Source organism: Fistularia commersonii, chromosome 13, assembly GCF_037954325.1.
Source record: "Fistularia commersonii isolate RoL2024-O1a breed Wild chromosome 13, RoL_Fcom_v1.0, whole genome shotgun sequence".
NCBI classification, from domain to species: domain Eukaryota; kingdom Metazoa; phylum Chordata; class Actinopteri; order Syngnathiformes; family Fistulariidae; genus Fistularia; species Fistularia commersonii.
Genome location: NC_141296.1, coordinates 10,986,047 through 11,007,334, shown reverse-complemented (window position 1 = coordinate 11,007,334; position 21,288 = coordinate 10,986,047). Strand labels below are relative to the sequence as shown.

General features: G+C 36.7%; 1 protein-coding gene across 1 annotated transcript in view; it reads left to right on the top strand.

Moving 5' to 3' along the window:
- The window catches only part of lingo2 (leucine rich repeat and Ig domain containing 2), a 157,946-nt gene that overhangs the window by 23,882 nt on the left and 112,776 nt on the right, over positions 1-21,288 (top strand). Inside the window, exon 2 of the mRNA XM_086157981.1 lies at positions 7,243-7,317. The gene's annotated coding sequence lies outside the window, so the exon portion shown is untranslated. The remainder of the gene's footprint in view (positions 1-7,242; positions 7,318-21,288) is intronic.

Sequence of the window (21,288 nt, the reverse complement as noted above, 5' to 3'; positions counted from 1 at the left end):
ACAAAATTTCATTTAGAATTTTCCCTTTTTCTATCACAACTGTAATTCATTATAAAAAAAGTAAATACTAGGAAGCAAAGCAAGAAATTACCTTACAGATACAAAAAACACAATAAATCAACAGATCATCTACCTGGAAGCTTTCCCTGACCACTCATAGCTTTTCTCCACTCCTACCTAAAAACTATACAACACTCCTTCTGCCACTTTGTCATTTGTGCTGCCTTAGTCCTCTTGATCTTCCTTGTCACCTGAGTCATCCGACAAACATTGGTTATCAGTACCAACCATGGCCGTTGTTAACCTGGGCCTCAACCGATCTAGTATGAGATTATTAGGTTTAATTCGTTTGGTTTTGGCAAAAGTTTTACGCCGGATGCCCTTACTGATACAACCCTCTGCATGTATCCGGGCTTGGGACAGGAGACACCGGCCCGTGTCCTTCCAGACTTGCTCAGGGAGACACTGGCCTGTGCTGCCCTGAGGCTATATTAATGACAGTTATTTATAATAATGTTTATTATATCAGGAGGCGTTTTTGTTAAAGAAGGTTCTAAAAGAATTTCATAGATGCTATTAATAGAATTCTAGTTTCCCATTAACACTTCTTAAAATGTTTTTACTTAATAGCAGCGAAGCTACCCAAATCAGTCCTAACATTATGACCACTGGAATGCTGCTGGGTGGGATATTTGGGGCACGCAGTGAATGTTTTTGTTTGATTTTTTGGACTTTGAAAATGGGCAAGTGCACAGATGTCTACCTTTCCAGGGCCAAAATGAGGTGGGTTGATGACTGTATTAGTTCATCTCCAAAACTGTTAAAACAGGAGTACTCTTCCAAGCTTATTATGAAAATGCATGTGGAATTGTTTCAGGAACATAATGCCAAGTTCAAGTGCTTGGCCTTTAAATTCTCCAGGTGTCAGTCCAATTGAGCATGCAGGAATATGCTGGGCGGCCAAGTCTCATCCATGGAGTCCCGATCTTGCTTCTTCCATGACTTAATGGATCATAATGTCAAAGGGCCAGATATGACAGAGCTCTGATGGAGTCCATGCCTCAACAACCAGTAATTGTTTGGTGGAAAAAGTGGGGAACCCACTAGATCACTTGGGGGTGGTTCTGTGACCTTTTTTTTTCTGCTTCGCCAGAATTTTTGTATTTTGCATTGTACAGTATTGAATTTTGAAATAAGTCAGAAAATCATGTCAAACATGTTGAATGCCGGCATTAAATACATAAGTTCAAAATTCTAGTCACCAGAAATGATCCATTCGACAGGCAAAGCATTGTAGTTTGTACACCTGCATGGGATTCTTGAAGAATTGCGTATGCATTTCAACGTTCTTTGACAAACAAATAAGATCAGGCTACTATCATCATAATTCAAAGAAAGACTTAGAGCATCACCTTGTTGCAACAGGGAAACACTGGAAAAGCTGCTCAAATACTTAAAGAAAAAAATATTTAATCTTTACAGGTCACAATGCCACCACTCAAGTAAATTCTTTCTGGACAGTGAGGTTTATCAGGTTGTGGGCTTATGTCATTTTCTAAATATATATTTATGTATGCACTTTCCCTTTTCTGTTCATGTCCAAACCATCTCAGTCTGGTCAGTTAACCTTTTCCTCAAAAAGTCAGTGTGCCATTCCTTATCCTATCCATCCTTATCACTCTATAAAAAGAATTTCAAATTTTCGTGTAGGCCACCTGCAGCTCTGCCTCTTTTTCCTAAGTGCCATGGTATCTAAACATTCAACATTTGAATGGCAGCATTGCAATTCAGCAGCCTTACGCATCAGCCTATCCTAGCTTATCCCAGCCTAGTCCTGAATATGAGGAAACAATATACAGAGAAAATAAAATTGTATTAGCTGAAATTCATAATCTTTTTCAGTACATTCACTTGAATGACTGCCAGAAGTGGATCTACTTAAGTGGAATTCAAATCCAAAACATTGTTTTCCAACACTTTTCCTCACAAACAATAAGAAATGTAAGTTTCAAGTTATATACTTCTTTGATTATCATGTCATAGTGATATCCATATAACGGATGGTTGTGCAGTCCTATTTGGACACATTCCCTGCAGTTTTAGGTCTAGTTTTCTTGGTTTTCTTTTTAAGTTGGAAATAAACCATTATTGAGGCTCTGTCAAGTCCCACTTGATCTCTAATTCATCCATCCATCCATTTGTTACTGCTCATCCTACACTTTGGGTCATGGGGGGACGCTGCTGCCTATCCCAGCTGTAATCGGGCGAGAGGCAGGGTGCACCGTGGACCGGTCACCACTTGATCGATAGCTCACGAATAAAGACAACTAACTATTCATGCTCTTACTCACACACAAGGGCAATATTCCCATTTTTTTCAATCAACTCTCCATGTTTTTTGACTGAGGGAGGAAACGGGAGAAGCTGGAGGAACCCATGAGTTGAAACCGTTTCAGCTCGTCTAAGCTACACAACTGCAGGTAAATAAATAGAAATTTAAAAGAAAAAAAGATGGTTTACCCCATTTCAAATCACTCCCATTCAACCCTCCATCCCTCTTTATTATAGGAGGACAAACTGACACTGAAATTTGGGGTCACCCAGACCATCTGACCTGCAACTTTAGAATAACTCAAGTCGTTACTTTAGACATACTATAATTTAGAAGTATTCAGATCCCTCCAGTAGAAGCTGTCTCTGCCATGGGTTATAAAATCCTTGCGTGATTCACAGCCTGTCTTGGTTTCATAGACTGTTTGTATTGTGGCCTACATACAGATCCTGCAGATCCAGATCCTTCCCAAAATGTATGTCTGGGGAAAGTCACCCTGGTAAACAGACTACTTTAGATATTTATTGAGCTTCTATTATTTCGACTAATTATCATGATAAAGGGTATTAGTAAATTCATTTTTGTTGTTAGTTTTTTTTAGTTATCTTTATTTATTAAGATATGTTCAAGCTCAGCTAATTCTGGATTTAAACATGTGATAGCTGTTGTAAAGGTCGCGAATCATGAATTAAATTTTGACATTACAGCGACATTTTGAGAAACTAATTGAATGGTTGTTGAAAAAAAAAAATCCATCACAAATGTGGTAAGTTTATAGAATTCTGAAATGCAAGCTCTACAAATTTTTGTGTAGAATTTAACCTTCTGTACAGTAGTGTGATCATTAAATGTATTTATCTGGAATGAACTGTCATCAGTTTTCTTTGGAGCTGTGCAAGTCCCAAATGGTCTTGAGAAAGTGAGATCGATGCAAACTAGACCTGAGATGTCGATCTGCTAGTCACAATCATGATAACAATCATGATTATCACACTGGGAGGCATTTATTCAGAACTTTTATATTTACTATACTTTTATATTTAGCAGAAAAAACATATTACTTAAACTTGCCTCCTTCCAACAGTCTCGGCAATGCCAGGGCTTTTCTGTGTCCAAAGAGAAGTGCAGACACTCCCTTGCAGAATCACACAGCTTTTAGATCAGTCTTAATTGTTTGAGAGCTTGCTGTGTCTAAGGAATGCCTGAAATATAATGAACATAATCAAGACACAAGAAACCCGATCGATCTAGAGTATGTGCAATATTTGTTGCTTCTAAAATGTGAGGGCATAATGTTAATCTGAGTTAAAATTGCTTCTTTGTTAATAAAAGTTACTTTGAGACAAGGGCAAATTTTATATTTTTTTAACTAGTTTGTAATTTAAACTTTTTTTTTTTGGTGTGTGCCCAGATTATTTCACTTTCAGCAGTATATTTATTGTATGCTTTCCATATGTCCTGTGTTGCACATCAGTTGCGTTGTAGTTTTCACTGTGACCCTTTTTTTTTTTTTTGCTCTGATTCCCATTCTGTGATTCGTTCTTATTTTAACTTCACTGCCATTTCTTAATCCATTTGTATTTCTGCCCTCCGAGTTCACTTTACCAGTTAGGTTCACAGATGGCAGTATCCGCTTTACAATACCAGTTCGGTTTTTACCAATCTTGGTCTGATCACCTGTGTCTACACACTGAATCAGCTCGCCCTGCTCTCTGCCAATAAGTTTCTGCTCTGCATGTTGCTTTCTTGTTGCTGCTGGGGTGTCTTAATGTTCAGTCCTCTTTCTCAGATTTCCGTTGGTCAGTTCAGTTTCGTTTATAGTGTCTTTTAGTTACTATTGAAAACCTTGATCATTTTATTTGCCACATTCATGTTTTCTTCCAGTTTTAATTTTATCCTCCATAATGCAATTAAGTGCAGCTGATGTTTAGGTAAGAGCACATAACACATGGTAGGATGTTAATTTGCCTAAATGATTACTGTGGTGCCTTATTTCTCAAAACAAATTGATACTGCAATAATGCTAATATGTCATGGAATTAAGACGAAACAGTCTTAATGTTGATGAAATACACGTTCATGCGTCTCGCCCACTCATTAGTGATATGCCTTCACCATTTATTCCTTTTTGTTTTTGCATGATTACTGGTTGGATATTACCTTCTCATGATTATATATATATATATATATATATATATATATATATATATATATATATGATTCTGTGTATATATCTTCTCTTCCTTTTGGCTTTTCCCTTCAGGGGTCACCACTGCGAATCAACCTTCTCCATCTAACCCTATTCTCTGTATTATCTCCTCTCTCACACAAACTACCTTCATGTCCTCTCACACTATGTCCACAAATCTTCTCTTTGGTCTTCTGCTAGACCCCCTGCCTTGGAGCTCCAATTCCAGCATCCGCCAACCAATATAATCACAACCCCCCCCCTCTGTACATGAACGAACCATCTCAGGTCTGGCTTCTCTGACCTTCTCTTCAAAACATCTAACAAGTGCTCTGTCTCTCTGGACTCATTCGTGATCCTATCTTTCCTCATCACTCCAAAAGAGAACCTCAACATCTTCATCTATCTGACCTCTAGCTCTACCTCATGTCTTTTCATCAGTGTTACTGTTTCTAGACCATACAGCATCACTTTTCTCACCACGTTTCGTTTGATTCTGACTGATGGTCTTCTATCTCATAGTACCGCTGATACTTTCGTTCCACCCATTCCAACCAGCTTGGTACCTTTTCTTTACCTCTCTACACTATCTGTTGCTCTGGACTGCTGACTCCATGTACTTGAAGTGTGTGTGTGTGTGTGTGTGTGTATTCCATTCTGAGTAGCACACAATGGAGTATTTAGAAAACCATAGGTAACCTGGTGTGCATGATGGCATCCAACTTAATTTATTTGATTTGTGTACTTTTTGAAAGGTTAATGTGAACTTTTTTTTTGTCGCAATATCCTCTCATCTATTGAAACAAAACAAAAAAAAAAAAAACCTTACACTTTAAGATCACATGATCAGAAACATCTGTGTATTCTCTGTTTGCCAACTTGCTTGAGGAAATGGAGCAGGAAGACAGCAGAGGGTATGCTTGTTTTGTTCAAGCTCGGGATCAGGGCTTGCCACTCAGAGACAGAGAGAGATAAAGAAGATAGAACATAACAGGCACTGGCAATCTTAAAGTAACAGTTATTCATAAAATATACATGTATCAATACACTTAGTGCTTTATCAATGTTCCCTTTTTCAAATCCCGGCATTTACCAATGCAAACCCTTTGAATTTCTTGAGCAACATTCTGGTTATTTAACTTGACATTCATACAAATTTCACCAACAAACCTGTTTGGGCATGTTTGGGCCATAGTTTCACCTCCTACAGTCAATGTAAGGTGAAACAGAAGCCCAAAAGAGCAGAGTTTAATATGAGTCCATAGGTATTGAGGCACATACAGCTGATATTATAGCCCAGTTATAATTTAGCCGTACTCAGCAGGCTGTCTTCAGGGAAGAGCTAATGTGGGCACTGTGTGTGTTTGTGTCTGTCTTTGGCTGTGTTTTCTTTTAATAGTGACTGTTCTGCTGACCTTGGCATACTTGAGATTTCCTTGCATGGGCGTCTCGTCTCTTTGTCCTCTCACAATCTTTCCTTAGGACAATGTTATTGTAGTCATTTTTGCCCGTTGCTCACATGAGTTATTTAGAATAAGATGGGTTATAAACACAAGGTAGCCTTGTGGTTTGACTTAGTGTGGAAGTACTCCACTCAATGGAAGGCATTTGACTACAGTAGAGCTAATAAATAAACAAATGTAAAAATGACAGGGAAAGTAAAAATGCATTTTTTTGTCTTTTGATGTGAAAACCACCCTGTTATAGAAAAAAAATCAATACATGAAAGAATTTTTCTTAATGGAAGCCTGGCACATTTTCTAGTTATGTTTCTTTTGTTGTTAACCAAAAAAAAAAATCTCATTAGATATGATACTCATTGTCAAAATGCCAGTTCATAATTTTTCATTCAAGTAATGAAGACTGACACAAACAGCTGTATTATCGTAATAAATACTTTTTTCCCCCAAACCTTTCAGCATATAATGACAGACTATTGTCTTTTCTATTGATCTATCGATCTATCTATCTATCTATCTATCTATCCTAATTTTCTAAGAAAATTGCGCCTCAGATTTTCTTTGTTTTTTTGTTAGTTTTTTGCAAAATACATTTAGGATTGTTTTGGATGTATGGATGAATCTATGGGGACGTCACAATACTTCACCATTTTGATATATTTAATTTCTCAAAAGCAAACGTGCAGAATGAATGGAACAGAATCAGTGGGTCCTTGGCAAGAGCCAGTTAGCTGTCTTTATTAAATACAGATCCGAACAAAAAAACATTTGACATTATGCTATTGTGTCACATCCAGAGATATACATTCCAATGAAGTGCTCATTTGTAACTTTTGATGAAATAGAGCAGTTCTTACCCAGTCAGGAGATTGTGATTCTGTTTAAATTACAAGAGCAGAGAAAACCAGAGGCCAAGATTTTTCCTTACAACACCTCAGATAATCATTGCCAACAATGCAGAGAAAATTCCAGATATTTTATTTAGAGTCAGGGTCTGAGAAGATATCTCTCAAAAAGATGTACATTCATTGAATAATCAAACACAGGGCATTTATGAGTAGCCATGGTTACCCAATAAAGTCATTGATGTACACTAGCATTCAGGACATTAGAATGATGTGGTTTTTCAGTGAGACAATGGGAGCCATAAGTCGATGACAGCCTATATGATGCCGTGTGTTGCCATATGTTTTCGATTTATCTGTCTTACATAACAATGTTATTAGATGTATCTTCTAACAAATTTTCTCCATGCTTTTCAGACTGAATTTGTGTATCCATCCATCCCTCCATTCATGGCAGAAAGCAGACATGTTCTTTGCCTCAGTTTCAGCATGGTAAGTTAATCTTTTTTTTTTTTTTTTTATTTCTCAATTCGCTTAATTGACTGCGTTCATCAGGGTAAAAAATAACGGGAATTCATGCATAGCTTCTTATAGATTTTGGTAGCCATGTGTTTGCTTCGAATACATCCAGTGCTATGACTACATGTAGGTCAAGGAGTGCCAGAAAATACTGTTTAAAAGGAAACATTTGATTTTAAATGGGAAATACCTACAGTTCAGGGTGAAAACCAATTTGATAGCAAAAGACCCTGTTCTATTGACTTTATTTTATCTATATTGCAGATGAGAGAGTTTTGGACAATGTGAGAATTGTGGTATGTTGTAAACGGCTTCTGGCAACTTTGCACTATGTCAGATTCCCTTTTGAAAATGGTAGTTATATACAAATGTACCCGCAGGTACACTGATAACAGGTGAATATGTGGGTGGATTTTCAAAATAGGCCAACGGAGCACACTGTTCTTTTCACATCGGTCTTGGCTGAATCTACCCACAGTCAGAGCTGTTCAAAAATATGTATATAAAATATCAACTCAGATGAAATATAGAATAATTTCATATAGATCTGTGGCTGTGATACATGTGTTAGTTTTGCCCTACAAACACAGCAAGAACAAGAGCATACCTTCCTCTACTAATGCATCTGAAAATAAAATGGAATGCTATCAGCAGAAAAAGGCAATATTTAGGTGTTGCGTTTAGTGCTAAAGAACTGAGATTTTACCAGTCGTGAGGTGACTGTTCCATGGAGAGACAAATTTGGACCCTTTAAAACATGTTTCAATCTCAGTGTGGTTAATATGACGACTAAGATGAGGGACCCTACGAGCTGCTGTGCTCATTCAGCAACACCAAATTGTGAGTGTTATGAGAGCAATATGGCATAGAAACAGAAAGTAATGCAGCATGGTGGAGCCAATTATATAAAATCCAAGCCTTATAATCCAGTTCTTTCTTGTGTAATAATTGCAAATCCTAAATACATTGATGCAATTTTCACAATGTAATGAGATTGTTTCATATTGACTGGAGGAACAAGTTGCTGGGTGGGAATGTTGCCTGAGGTTTATGGCGCAGACATAAAACCTGGGATCCCATGGGAGGGTCACGACATGGGATCAGGACTTGCTGTTACAAGCCTGAAGATATTGGACGAGTGATGACAGTAATGTATAAAAAAAAAGGCAATTTTGAGGTTGTTAGTATTGTCTATGGAGGTTCTGAGTCATCTAGGTCATAGTTAATCCTTGTCAATATCTCACTGTGACAACTAGACTGTATTTCTTCACTCGCAGCCTTTCATCCAAGAGGCTTCTTCAGGTCTGCTGGACTTTGTGGAGTTTTCAGCTGTTAGGGTTGGAGGCTGGTCTTAGTTGAGAAGACCTGTTTTGTTAATGAGAGTTCTTTTACGCTGACTAGGTTGAGTGAGGTTATTGTGTTTATCTGGGGACTCACCTTAGTATGAATTTGAATAGGCGCTTGTATGGCTAAAGACTGGATTGTGTGTAACAAATAAAAAGAAACCTGTTAGATCTCTTGGACTGAGGCTCAGGCTGTAGTGACCTGGGCTTGGTTTTGGTGGTGGATCTTCCAAGGGAATTTAGAGGAAACAGATTGACCTGATGTGCGTGGGTTGATCTGTCTTGGGATGGATCCCAGTGCAACGTGATGTGTGGGCGAACGGTTCTGTCTGAGCTCCCCTCCTCTGTTCAGAAAGGTGTTTCAGTTTTTACAGAGATGGTTTTCTTTGATTCTTCTCAAACCAAATGGCTTCTCTGGCAAGAATGCAGCCATTGCTACCTCCAAAGGAGTGACCCTTGTCCTTCAAGTGTAGGTGAACTGCAGAGTCCTATCCTGAAGTGGTGGCAATCCTGTGTTGAGGCATCTGTTTATGCAGAGGTTGTTTTGCCTCTCCAATATAGATGTTTGTACAACCTTTACTACACATTACAGCATACAGCATATTCTCTATCTTATGCTTGGGTATTCCGTTCTTTTGAGAGTTTGCACACTCAAGCTGCACTTGACATTTATGAATCTCAACTTTCTCAACTTGCACAACCCATGAATACAATCCGATTTGCTCATTTTCCAACTTGCACATATTGCAAATTCTGTCCACATTTCTTCACCACAATTTGCTTTATCCCATCTACCAACTTAACTGGTTTCATTGTGGACAACAAAGTAAGAATTTCATTGCAAGGGAAGCATGTTTCCAGACTATACCTTTGACAATAAATTAATCTTGAACCTTAGTGTGTTACTGTTGTGAAACAAAAGGAGGTTGATTTGCTGTCATGGGGGACATAGAAGGCAACAAGGGGAGAGAAAATAGGTTCAGACAAAGAAGTTGAAAAATTACGTAAACCATCTGAAGGGATTAATAATGTGAACCAGAAACATGATTTCTGTGACATGTGAAGTGTGTATGAAACCAAATATTATAAATAGCTTGAGTTTAGGTGTCCCAACATTTGGTATGCTGACACTTTGAATGTGATTTTTGTTATTGCTCTCAGCCTCTTTTTTATATGTATAGGCATTGTAATATGGCTTGAATTGCCAAATGTGATTTGTAAAATTGTCACAGCTGCTGATCACCATGTAAATTGAATAATAACAGACAAAGGAACAATTTTCTACATCACGTGAATAATTTCTAATAACATTTTACCCTTTCAAGCATCAACAAAACCTCATGCCTGAAAATGCAACATGTAAAAACTACAAGGAAATCACCAAAAAAAAAAGATACTTTTTGGATAACCGTTTCCTTTTGCCACATGACATTGATGCAGTCTATCATTATAATTGAGTCATAGATCATGATGATCTGCTACATTTCTTATCCACATTTGTCATCATTGTGGATTTTCTTTTTTGTCACTCACCTTTGTCTAATTGAATATGTGCAGTATATATTCAAAAAACACAAATAAATAAGAAACATAAGAAAAGGAACACAGAAAATGAGAAAATGCATCAAATAAAATGGGGCCCGAAAAAAAAATAGATGATTGAAATATTGACGTGGACTTGATAATATGTTAGAAACAAAATTATGCATTATTTGAAAATTAGAAGTGTACAGAGGGCTGAATTTAAAGACAACCTGGGAATTAAGGTGAAAAATTGTAGTAGACTATTCCACTGCAAAATAGCTTGTATGATTTATTTATTTATTTATTTATTGTAGATGTCTGAATTCAGTCCTCTGTAAGTTGATTAATTCATTTTTGATTAATTTTCATCAAACAATGTGGGTCGCATCATTTCATTCTTAACACATTACTAACAGTAGATATCTAGCATGATTTTTTTTTTTCCCCCAAATCGATATTTGGTGTGTTTCTTTCTTCCTTCAGTGATTTTCAGTTGAAATATATTATATTACAATTTTCTTGTTCTGAATATATTGCTGAAAATTATAATGAAAAATGACTTATGTAAGATGTAGTTTTAACAAGTAAAAACAATAACCATCAAGCAGCAACTGTCACATCGCAATGATTTAGTTAATAAAGAAATGACTCCATTGAGATCAATAAATATAATCCTAAAATGCATCAAACCTACCTTAAATAATGTTAAAATTAAATAAGATGGATAGATGTTTTAGGATGAAATGTGTTTCAAATATTAAAGAAATAAAGAAAGCATATTTTTGCTGTCAAGTTTTTTGAAATGTAATCCACAATGCTTTTGGTAACAATATTTTTTTTAAATAATGACTGACTCCATAGGGAAGAAACAACATGAAATCAATAAATATTAAAGATAAATAAGATCGATAGATGTTTTAGGATGAAATGTGTTTCAAATAATAAAGAAATAAAGAAAACATATTTTTGCTGTCAAGTTTTTTGAAACGTTATCCACAATGCTTTTGGTAACAATAGTTTTTTTAAATAATGACTGACTCCATAGGCAAGAAACAACATGCTGTTAAAATGAAGAGGGCACTCAAGGCCTGCTAGATTGCCTCATCTGAAGCATGGACTTGATATTTCTGAATCAAGCACTGCACTAGATTCCCTGAATGCACCCCTATCATTTGGACACCAGTGATCAAAGAACAAAAGAAAATAATGAAGGTGTAGTATTCAAAAGTTAGACTGAATTAGTCAGACTCGAATTGATCGTACACTGTGAATGCTTTACCATGAGGGCCTGTTTTCAGTTTGCGATCCCTGGACTTGTTTTCAGCATCTCTCTCTCCCTTAAGGGTTCAACCTGGATTTTCTCAATATTTTGAAACATTTATAAAACAGTTTTTGTATTATACATTGCACATTCTGAAACTTCAAGCAGCTTATGTTTGAATTTAGGCAGATGATTTTTGTTTGAATGGTGTAAAAACCTTGTCCAGTGTTGTTGCTTTAACTCCTGCCTTGTGGTTTTAGGGAGTTTGGGGACATCGATGAGGGAGCATTGCTGGAAAATTAAAACAACCAACAAGAAATGGTTGCATAGCTATTGATCTACCCATCTTTCCCCTTCAGCCTTTGGGAAACAAGGAAAAACAAAAGAACACTATTAGAGTTGGATGAACTTGCACACACATTTCACTATGAGCTGCGACACAAGCCTTGATGGGCCTTGTCAGAGTTGCTTATGTAATTTGAGAGTGGCCTTTCACTTCTGGGTGAATTACATTTTGGTAACGCCGTCTAAGTTAATGGTCCAAAAAATCTGGTTGACTGACATCTTGCTAAAAGGGGAATTGTAGAGAGACATCTCTTTTTTTTTTTTTTTTTTTTTTTTTTTTTCTCCCTTTTCCTGAAATTCAGGGTCTTGAGACAAATTACACCTGTCACATTCAAGAAGTGAGGATATGGTGACAGAGTTGATTTCGTCCTTTTGTACCAGCTTGACAGAGGCTATGTCTTTACAATATTAGTTTTTATTGTTTGACTATGACGCCTGTTATTGTTATTCCCTGGCACAAGTCATTTTAGGTCCACTTTGTTTTCATTTTTGTAACCCTGAATGTGGAACAACTTGTCCAGCGCGATTGGATAAAGGATAGTTCCTCCTTATGTAAAACAATTACCAGAGTATCCATTTTTTTTCTTTCTATTACAGGATATCAGAACACCTTATTACCCTTATTTAAGAAGTGGTTCACTTAATCCTTCTCTATATATGTGGGATTTAATGTGGCTACTGACCATTTGTAATGCATGATATAAAATCACATTAATTAGATCTACAGGAAGAAATGATTTTTGGTAATCTCTGCAAATGATGTGACTTTTTTGTTCATATATTGAATTGTATAACAAACCCATAAATAACAATCCAATTAAATATTGACCGCATTGTCTGAAATTATTTGTCTGTGCAGTTGCATTTATCTCAAATCGTGAACATGACTATCAAAAATGTACATAGACATCTACAGTAAATGCTTTGCATATGAAAACTCTGCATTTAGGGATTACATGAAAATAACAGTGATGCATTTGACTGATTGCAGATTATCCATCAAGAAACAAACTAATTCATTAAAACAACTATCAAATCAATTTCAAGTTAAGTGACTTTCAAAGGGTGACACATCTCTCTTTTGACAGTTATCTTATTTGAAAATTTGTTTTAAAAAAATGATCAAATTAATCCATGGTCTTTTGCTGTCTGCAAAGTTCTTTTTTTTTTTATTCCGGCCTGGTGCTGTTATCCTGTCACAGAAAATAAGTTGTTCACTGGGCTTTCACTTTGCCTGTTTGGTTATGTAGACCGTAAAAAGGATATTCTTCAGGACAGAAGAAGAATGCTAGGTTCATCTTGCACTGACTAGCACAGCGTAATAGAACTGAGAAAAAAAAAGAAAAAAGCTCTGTATGTCAAATTAATTAAGACTTGCTGTAAACTCCTGCGGAAGTAAACAATGACTGGACGAAGAACATTATACACAATAAAAAATTACAACAAGCAATCTCAAATCTGTTTTAGCAATAAGGTAATAATCTGCATGAGTAATGTGGTTAGTGGTGTGGTGCAAAGATGATGTAATTAGATAAATAAAGTGATGAGCAGGTGCAGATGTTATTGTGAGTCCATGACAAGGTATTTAAGTTGTTGCGGGGATTTAAGTGCTTAGCGGAGTGATGATGTGTGAGCAAAAAGCTTTTCTGATGCCTGGTCGCACTGGCAATAAGTAACAAGTACTGCCTACTGTAGAGGAGGGGGGAGAACGGGTATGTCTGGGGTGTGGCAGATAAGCAATGTTTACTACCCATTTCCTAACTCTCACAGAGTATAGGTCATTAACAGAGGACAATTTGGCACCTATGATTCTTTTCCTTGTCCTGATTGTCCGCTCCTGTCTGTCCTGTCCTGTTTGGTGGTTAAACCAAACTGGGCAATCATGGAGGTGCAGAAAAAACGGATGACTACAGTGCAAAGCTGAATCAGCAACTCCTAAGAGCAGGTTGAACTTCCTGTATTAGTGCAGGAAGTACATTATTAGTCAGGCCTTTTTGATCACACCATCTATATTGGATGACCAACTAAGTTACTGGGGGAAGTTGGCTACTTGAAACTTGTGGGTTTTTGCTGTTACCACATTGCTGTTTCGTATGATGCTGGGAGGAGCATAGTGAGGCTCCTGATGTCCACGTCATCTCCACTGTTATGAGCTGTTTAAGCTCCAGGTTGTACACGAATGTCTGTTTGCAGATGCCTCAGCATCTTTTTGGCTGATTCTTTGAACTTCAAATGTGAAGTGCAGCCATTCCAACACCATCTATGAGATGGAGATACATAGAATGGATGAAATTGGAGGTGGAAAAAGATCGAGAAAATGGATGCCAGAAGAGGCATAGAGAGGGGAAAAAGCTGCAGGTCAGATGAAATTTTTAAATGTTAGCTGAATAATATCTGGTCACTGCCTTTTAAAACCACTGCAGACCTCTATAACATTGTCATTACATATTATTCTAATGCTTCAGTTTCATATATTCATCCAGAGTCATGCACATTTAATGGGTCTCGCCCAGAATGACCCCCAAATGTAAAGGGTAGTTTAAGAACAAGCAAGAGCCGGTGACAAGTTCTCAGCAGTAACTTAAGATTGAATGTGGAAGAGAAAGATCAATTTCATTGATCAGTTACAGCAGACTTACAGCCCTTTTTTACCTCAGTAATTTGAGGCACATGCTCCTGCTACTTCTGCTTTTATTATTGCCTGACAAAAAGCAGGATACAGTTAGCTTTTGAGTTAGTAATATATGAAAGAATTGCACATCATTTAACTCAAACTAATAACAGTGGTGTCTTAGTGTGGAAAAAGAGTAGGTGTGACATAACAGTTATTGTAATGACTTGTAATGACTCCAGAAAGACAGGCAGGATTTGTCTTTTTTTTTTTTTTTTTTTTCTTAACTTATCCCCAGAGGGATATTTTGATTGTGCCTAACTCTGATCATCACATAGAAGCATACTGTCTCAAGCTATGTAACCATGATTAATACATCACTTGTCACTTGTGGATTCTGATCTCTAAGTTGCTTCTCTATCAGTCGAAGGGCTGTTGATATGATTCTATACTTAACCGAGAGCTGTGTCATTTCTGAATGATGCGTTTTTGTGTGACTTGTGATTGATGTTTGGTTAGGGAAGCAGGTGAATTATCTCATTCAGCATTAATACTGACCCATGCATACATGTATTGCTGAGTATATCCTGCTTTTGACTGGAGATGGGAATATACCTATATAATTGGATATTCAAGATAAAAATGAAAGAAAAAACTTTTACCATTTATTTTAATCTTGGTTTATCTTGGTTTTGGAGCAGTTGAAATTTCACACTAGTTTGTATTTGTGTGTCTATAGAACCGAGTGACCAATTAGCAGATATTAGTGATGTTACTCTACTTTGTGTAGGTGTATTTAGACATTTTAGTTTCTTACATTTTCTGAAAGGATACACACTTTGCCTCTGAAAATTTACAGGTGGAGTAGAATGGAAATTAAGTGATACAAATTATTTGCCTGAGCCACTGGATAAACTGTAACTGAGAGAATTGAGTGCCATAGAGTTAAACATACAATTAACCACTTTAAGTAGAGAACGACAATTTGACTTCATTTCAAAATATAATATGTAATTGGAGATAACAATTTAATAATAAATGTTAAAACAGAGTGATAGATAGTTGGTTGGGATACACTTGCATTTATTCATGGGCTAAGTAATGGAAAAAAAAAAGAAATTGAATAAAAGAATCAATGATGCATTTGATGTAAAGTGAGAAAACCAGTACTTGGAAAATCGATGGCTCAGGTACAAACAAATGTCAATTCAGTCTCAAGTTCTCACAATTCTGTCTGTCTTTTTTTTCCTCTTCATATGGGAAACATATACTGTTTGTTCTAACAAGAGGCAACAACTGTTCATTCAGAGAATCCAACTGCAAATCAACACCTTGAAATATATGTAAGACCATCTCAGCTGGCCTAACTTCCTAGTCTCTGAAGCCATTACTCTGTCTCTCATTTCCCAGAGTATTGACATCTTTAAGTGAGCTTCCTAGGTGCCTTGAGGGAGTGAATGCTGCATAGATTGCTTCCAGGGTTTTAGGACACAGCTGACTGGCATTGCTTGACAATGCTTTGGTTGTCACTTCTTCCAAGTACTGCTGCACTAATGTTTAGAAGTTAAAAACAAAAGTGATTCTGCTTTTATTGTATAGGATCCATGCAAATTCCACAAATAAGTTTCTTTGCGTAACTTTTTTTTCCCCAACACCTGTAAACTGTAGAGCAACACATATCTACTATCTGGATTTCTTTCCTCATTTTCATGATATTACTTAATTTGTGTGTATTCTGTGTTTTCTGAATGCACAATGTTATCGGTATTTAATTTCTACGTTTAGGACAACTTAAATCAACTGCAAGGATGAATTAAACATTAACTTTATGTAGCTGGGAAAGATGCAGCATCACTAAAATGACTGAAGTAGCCCTCACTTGCTTGACAGCTGCATGCAACAAAGCAGTGTGGGAACTTATTCCATTTCAGTGTAGTACTTCTGACATAATTATCTTCACCACCACTTTTTACTATAGAAAAGTTTTCAGGAATATTTTGCTTTTTATCAGCCATATACTAGATAAAAAGCACAACTCATAGATATGCCCGGAATGTGATTTTAGTTGTAACAAAACAGGACTAAATTTTACTTTTTTTTTTTTTTTTTTTTATCCTTCAAACCATGTACTCCCTACTCAACCCTGCCAGGCACCTGCAAAGCCTCCTATATAGCACACAAATGTTTGGTACATTTTTAAGAAATATGGAAGAAATGGAAGGAATATGGAAAAAAAGATTGTGCTTTGTTAATTTTTTTTTTTTCCATTTCACTATGTAATATTCCGACCAAACAGGGTGGGAACATTTGTGATGCTCTCTAAAATAAGGCCTCTGATATCCATATTTTTGTCATCTGCCATTTATAGTTGAGCTAATGAGCTAGCCTCTTGTCACCTTGTGACTTTGTTGATGTTTTCCTTTTGAGAAGTGGGGCAGGTGGGGGAAAGGAGTGTGATATGCACGTTAATGAGCATGTCATGCAGACAGAAACTAATTACAATGACACATTTGGGGCCTCATTTGGTAATAGTGTCAGCAGTAAAAGCCTCCAAGCCATTGGAGTGACCATGTTAGACTGAATTAACATAGAACACCCTCTGAAAGTTATTCTTGTCTGAGAGCATAAGGGTTACTGTCAGGAAATAGAGTCGGAAAATCATTAAATGTGCTCTTTGTTGTTGTGTATCATCTATGATAACCCTGTTGTATGTCAGGAGTGAATAAAACTGTAATTACATGTCATAGAATAATGTCAAATAAATACTACTAGAAATTGAATATTGCATAAAGACAAATATTCAATATGCGTTTCACCCTTTTGTTGGAAATGGAGCAAAGCCCCATTGGCTTTTGGTCATGCTGACTATTGATTGTGAGAGCTATAATTCACTATTGTCCCAAAGCAAGCTTTTCCCCCCATTCTGCTCTGCTCAAGGCTCTTTGACCAGTTTGGTCTCCATCATCATTAACACCTGCCTGGTCATTAAACTGAGTAGTCAGATAATCGGACAGAGATTATTGAATCTAGCTTTTCTCCTCACATTGTTATCTAATGATTTGTAAGCATGTCAAATGGTCCATTTGGCAAAAGGTCCTAAAGCCACAAACTAAGAGACTTAAATAACTAACAATTTGTTCAACCGTGATGCAGATTCACCTTTAACATTCATTTTGAATCCCTTACCACTGAGTAACGACAAGGGAAGTAAGATAACTGAAGTACAGGATGCGGTGGAGAGGAACACGGTGTCACAGCTGGGAGCCTGGTATACGGTTAACAACCCGGAGTTCAACTAGACAAGATGGTGGAGTTGGTTATGGACCTCCACAGACACTCGCCCTCACACCTCCCACTTCTAATCAGCAACTCTGCAGTACAAGTAGTGCACTCTGTGATGTTTCTGGGCCCCAACCATCACCAGCAACCTGAAATAGTCTCACTCATCAAAGATCATGAAGTGGGCGCGCTAGAGGATATTGTTCTTCCGGCTGCTCTGCTCAATGAATCTCTCCCCCAAATTTTGCACTCAATTCTACATAGCAACCGCTGACAGTTTCCTAACCTCTTCTATTACTGTGTGATACCCTGCATCCTCTCCCCACACTAGACACAAATGGCAGATCCAGGCAGTGGGCTAGAAGGATAGTGAGGGAGCCATCACACCCAGCTCACTGCCACAATGCTGCAGGATCAGGACCACAACCATTAGACAGTTTATTATATTTATTTATTTTTCCCCTTAGGCCGTCACCGTACTAAACAATTCCTCATAGTCTCCCATACCCAGCCACTCCCAAAGTCACAGTTGCCCTCATTGTTTGTGTGTTTATACATATAAATCTTGAACAGTATATATTTGTGTATTTGCTAAGCACAAACTGTTTTTCTCTTGTTTTTTTTTTTTTTTGTTTGTTTTTTTTTTTTGATCGATTGATTGGTAATTTTGCATTTTTTCACACAGAGATCTGGAACAGTCTACCTCTGGTACAGAGTATAATGCATTGCAGCAATGCCAGCAGTCCAAGCGATGGAAAATAACATTTAAATGTAAGCTATAGGGCTGGTATACTGGTATAGATAGGGAGAGGTGGGTTTTGCTCCTTAGTAATGACAAGGCAAGTGTATTGTTCTAACTGCATTTTCTTTCAACACCTAGAACAATGGCCCAAGCTCATTAAACTGGCCAGCCACCTTGCTCACAACTTTGACACTAACTAAAAAAGGTACAACACAGTTATAACGTCAAGAAATAACTGAAGCTTACCACTTTAAAACCTTCCAAGAGATTTATGATTGTCCCTTAGTCCATATCCAATTTACTGCAAGCCTCATATAAATCTTTCCAATTTTGAACAATCACATTGCATCAGCTGCTAGGGATGCTAAAATACTTAAATTTCTGTAATCATGAATTTTGAAGTTCTTGAAATGATTTAGATGTTCAAGATCAAGGTCACCTCAAAAGCTATTTTATTTTATGCTCCCAAACAAAATTCCTATCAAATTGTAGGGTAAAAAAATATCCATATAGATATATGACATACTGTCAATATTTTTAGATTATGCTTGGGAAGCAGATGGATGACAATGGTACTTAAAACATGTTTCCCACAGCAAAGTCTGAGGTCTGCATTGATGATCCTTCAGCTGCAAATAAATTAGAGGGACTGCTTCAGAGGAGGGCATTCATTATTGTGTTAGCAGAAGAATGACAGTGAGTGTATGTGTGTGTGTGTACAACACAACTCCGTATTATTGATATAAATTCAACATAGAATGCAAATTCCTTCTGTGTAATGACCTATATCATATAACCAGGGTAACTGTTCCAGAAATACAGAAAATGTCTGAACACAACTTGTGTGTGTTTTTCCTCCGTATGAAAGAGACAGAACATATAGAATATCATAACAAAATTATTAAGCAACTCGAAATATTTATAACACACATGATATTGTTTTTTAATAAAAAAAAAGTCATTAATTCATTATTTTATTCATTTTATTGATTGAAAAATCGGAACTCAAAATTCAGCTGATCCAGAATACAAAAAATGGTCCTAGCCAGTTTAATTAATTCAAAGAACTGACCATTTTTATGTTTAATGATAATGCACACAATTTCTGATAACTTGCTGTGACAATTATGTTTTTGTTGGGAAGGAACATTAAATCGTGTTTTTTTTCAGCTGTGCAGTGTAAATGCATCACCGATAAGTAAGGATATACACACCTGATTAAGTGGCTGATATAGAGTGTGCGCGCGCGCGCATCTGCGTGTGCGTGCGCGTGCGTGTGTGTGTGAGACTGTGTTACAGAGAGAACTGATTTCTTTCATCACTGAAGTTTTTGATGAGCGAACCACTGTCTGATTTTGTGCTACTTTCTGACAATTTCAATCTTGAAAATTCACCAAGTAGGTATAAGCCTGTGCTTTCAAAAATTTGTCATAAAAAGGAAATAATATGAGCAAAACTGAGAATAGTGGCTGCAACAGCAGTGATCGATGTTGCTTGTTTCAAATGCACCATTGCTTGGAAGTGTGTCATTGCACATAGGTGATGTGTACAAAAATTGCCAAGAATCCCACATTTGGTGGATTAATGAATTACTTTAGACATGATAAGTATGGAATATCTCTTAGGACAGGACAAATGTAAACACTAACAGTTTATTAGAATAAGAAAAGTATATCTTGTCTGCTTCATGTTGAAATGACATACAGTCTGGAAAGAGCACTTAAGCGAAAAAAATATTTTTATTGTAATCTGATAAAAATATTTGAGTATTTTCAAATGTTCAAAGGTGGTTTCCCTATCAAATATAAATGAAATAAACTTCAAGAATTATTTGAAGCTTGTGTGAGTAAAAATTATGACTGAATCAAGGGACATTTCATTGTCTGTTTAGCTCTGCACTTTGCTCACAAAGACCTAATCAGGAGGCATTGACTTTGTGTCGTGACTTGCAAGCATGTGTACACTAGAGCTAAAATTGACAGATATAAATAGTAAGCTGGTATTAGATCGCTATACCAAAGGGCTGGGGTGAATTGATATGTTCCTCTCTGTTCCCATCAGTTCCTCTTGGTGTTAGCTATGGGTCTAATTGGTTTGGTCGACTTAAAACCAAACTTAATGCAAACAACTATTCAGCAATAAAACATTTGAAGGGTCAACCATTCAGAATTAATTGAAGGTTGGAAATGTATGACAGTGTTTCCTGCTGCTACCAGTTTCAATGAATCTATAAATCACACCTGTCATGGATAATTGGATTAATTTCTGTTGCTTTTTTAATTTTTCATTTTTTTATATTTATTTGAATACACCATTGTGTTGAAATAAATAAAACAAATGAAAGAAAAAGGACTCACTCAGCATTGAATATTGTTGTTCTTTAGTAAGTAAAGGCCAGTCCTCACATTAAATCTTATTGAGATATCTCGTTGTGATTGGGCCCGCAATACCGAAACAATTGGAAAATGGCCTTAACAGGAGATGTTACAGATGGTGCTGCACAGTAATAGGGAATGTTAGTTTAGGGGATTCGTCTGGCTTTCAGGATAGTTAAAGGGGGAAAATAGCAGAAAATGGAAACAGATTACTCTCACATTTTTCTTGTATTTTTAGCTTTGCCAAGATGCTTAACTGTTTTAAGTATGTAAGTCTTGTAGTATATTTCAGCTAATAAGAAAGTAGATTTCACTGTAAATTTATAGCTAAGATTTAACAGGAAATTGTCAAACAAATGTTGTATTGAGCATCCTAAGAATGTACAATTTGACCAGTATAATTACAACCATATATTTCAATCCCTTTGGCTTCCTGTATTTCAAATTCATTACCAGGCCTTGTT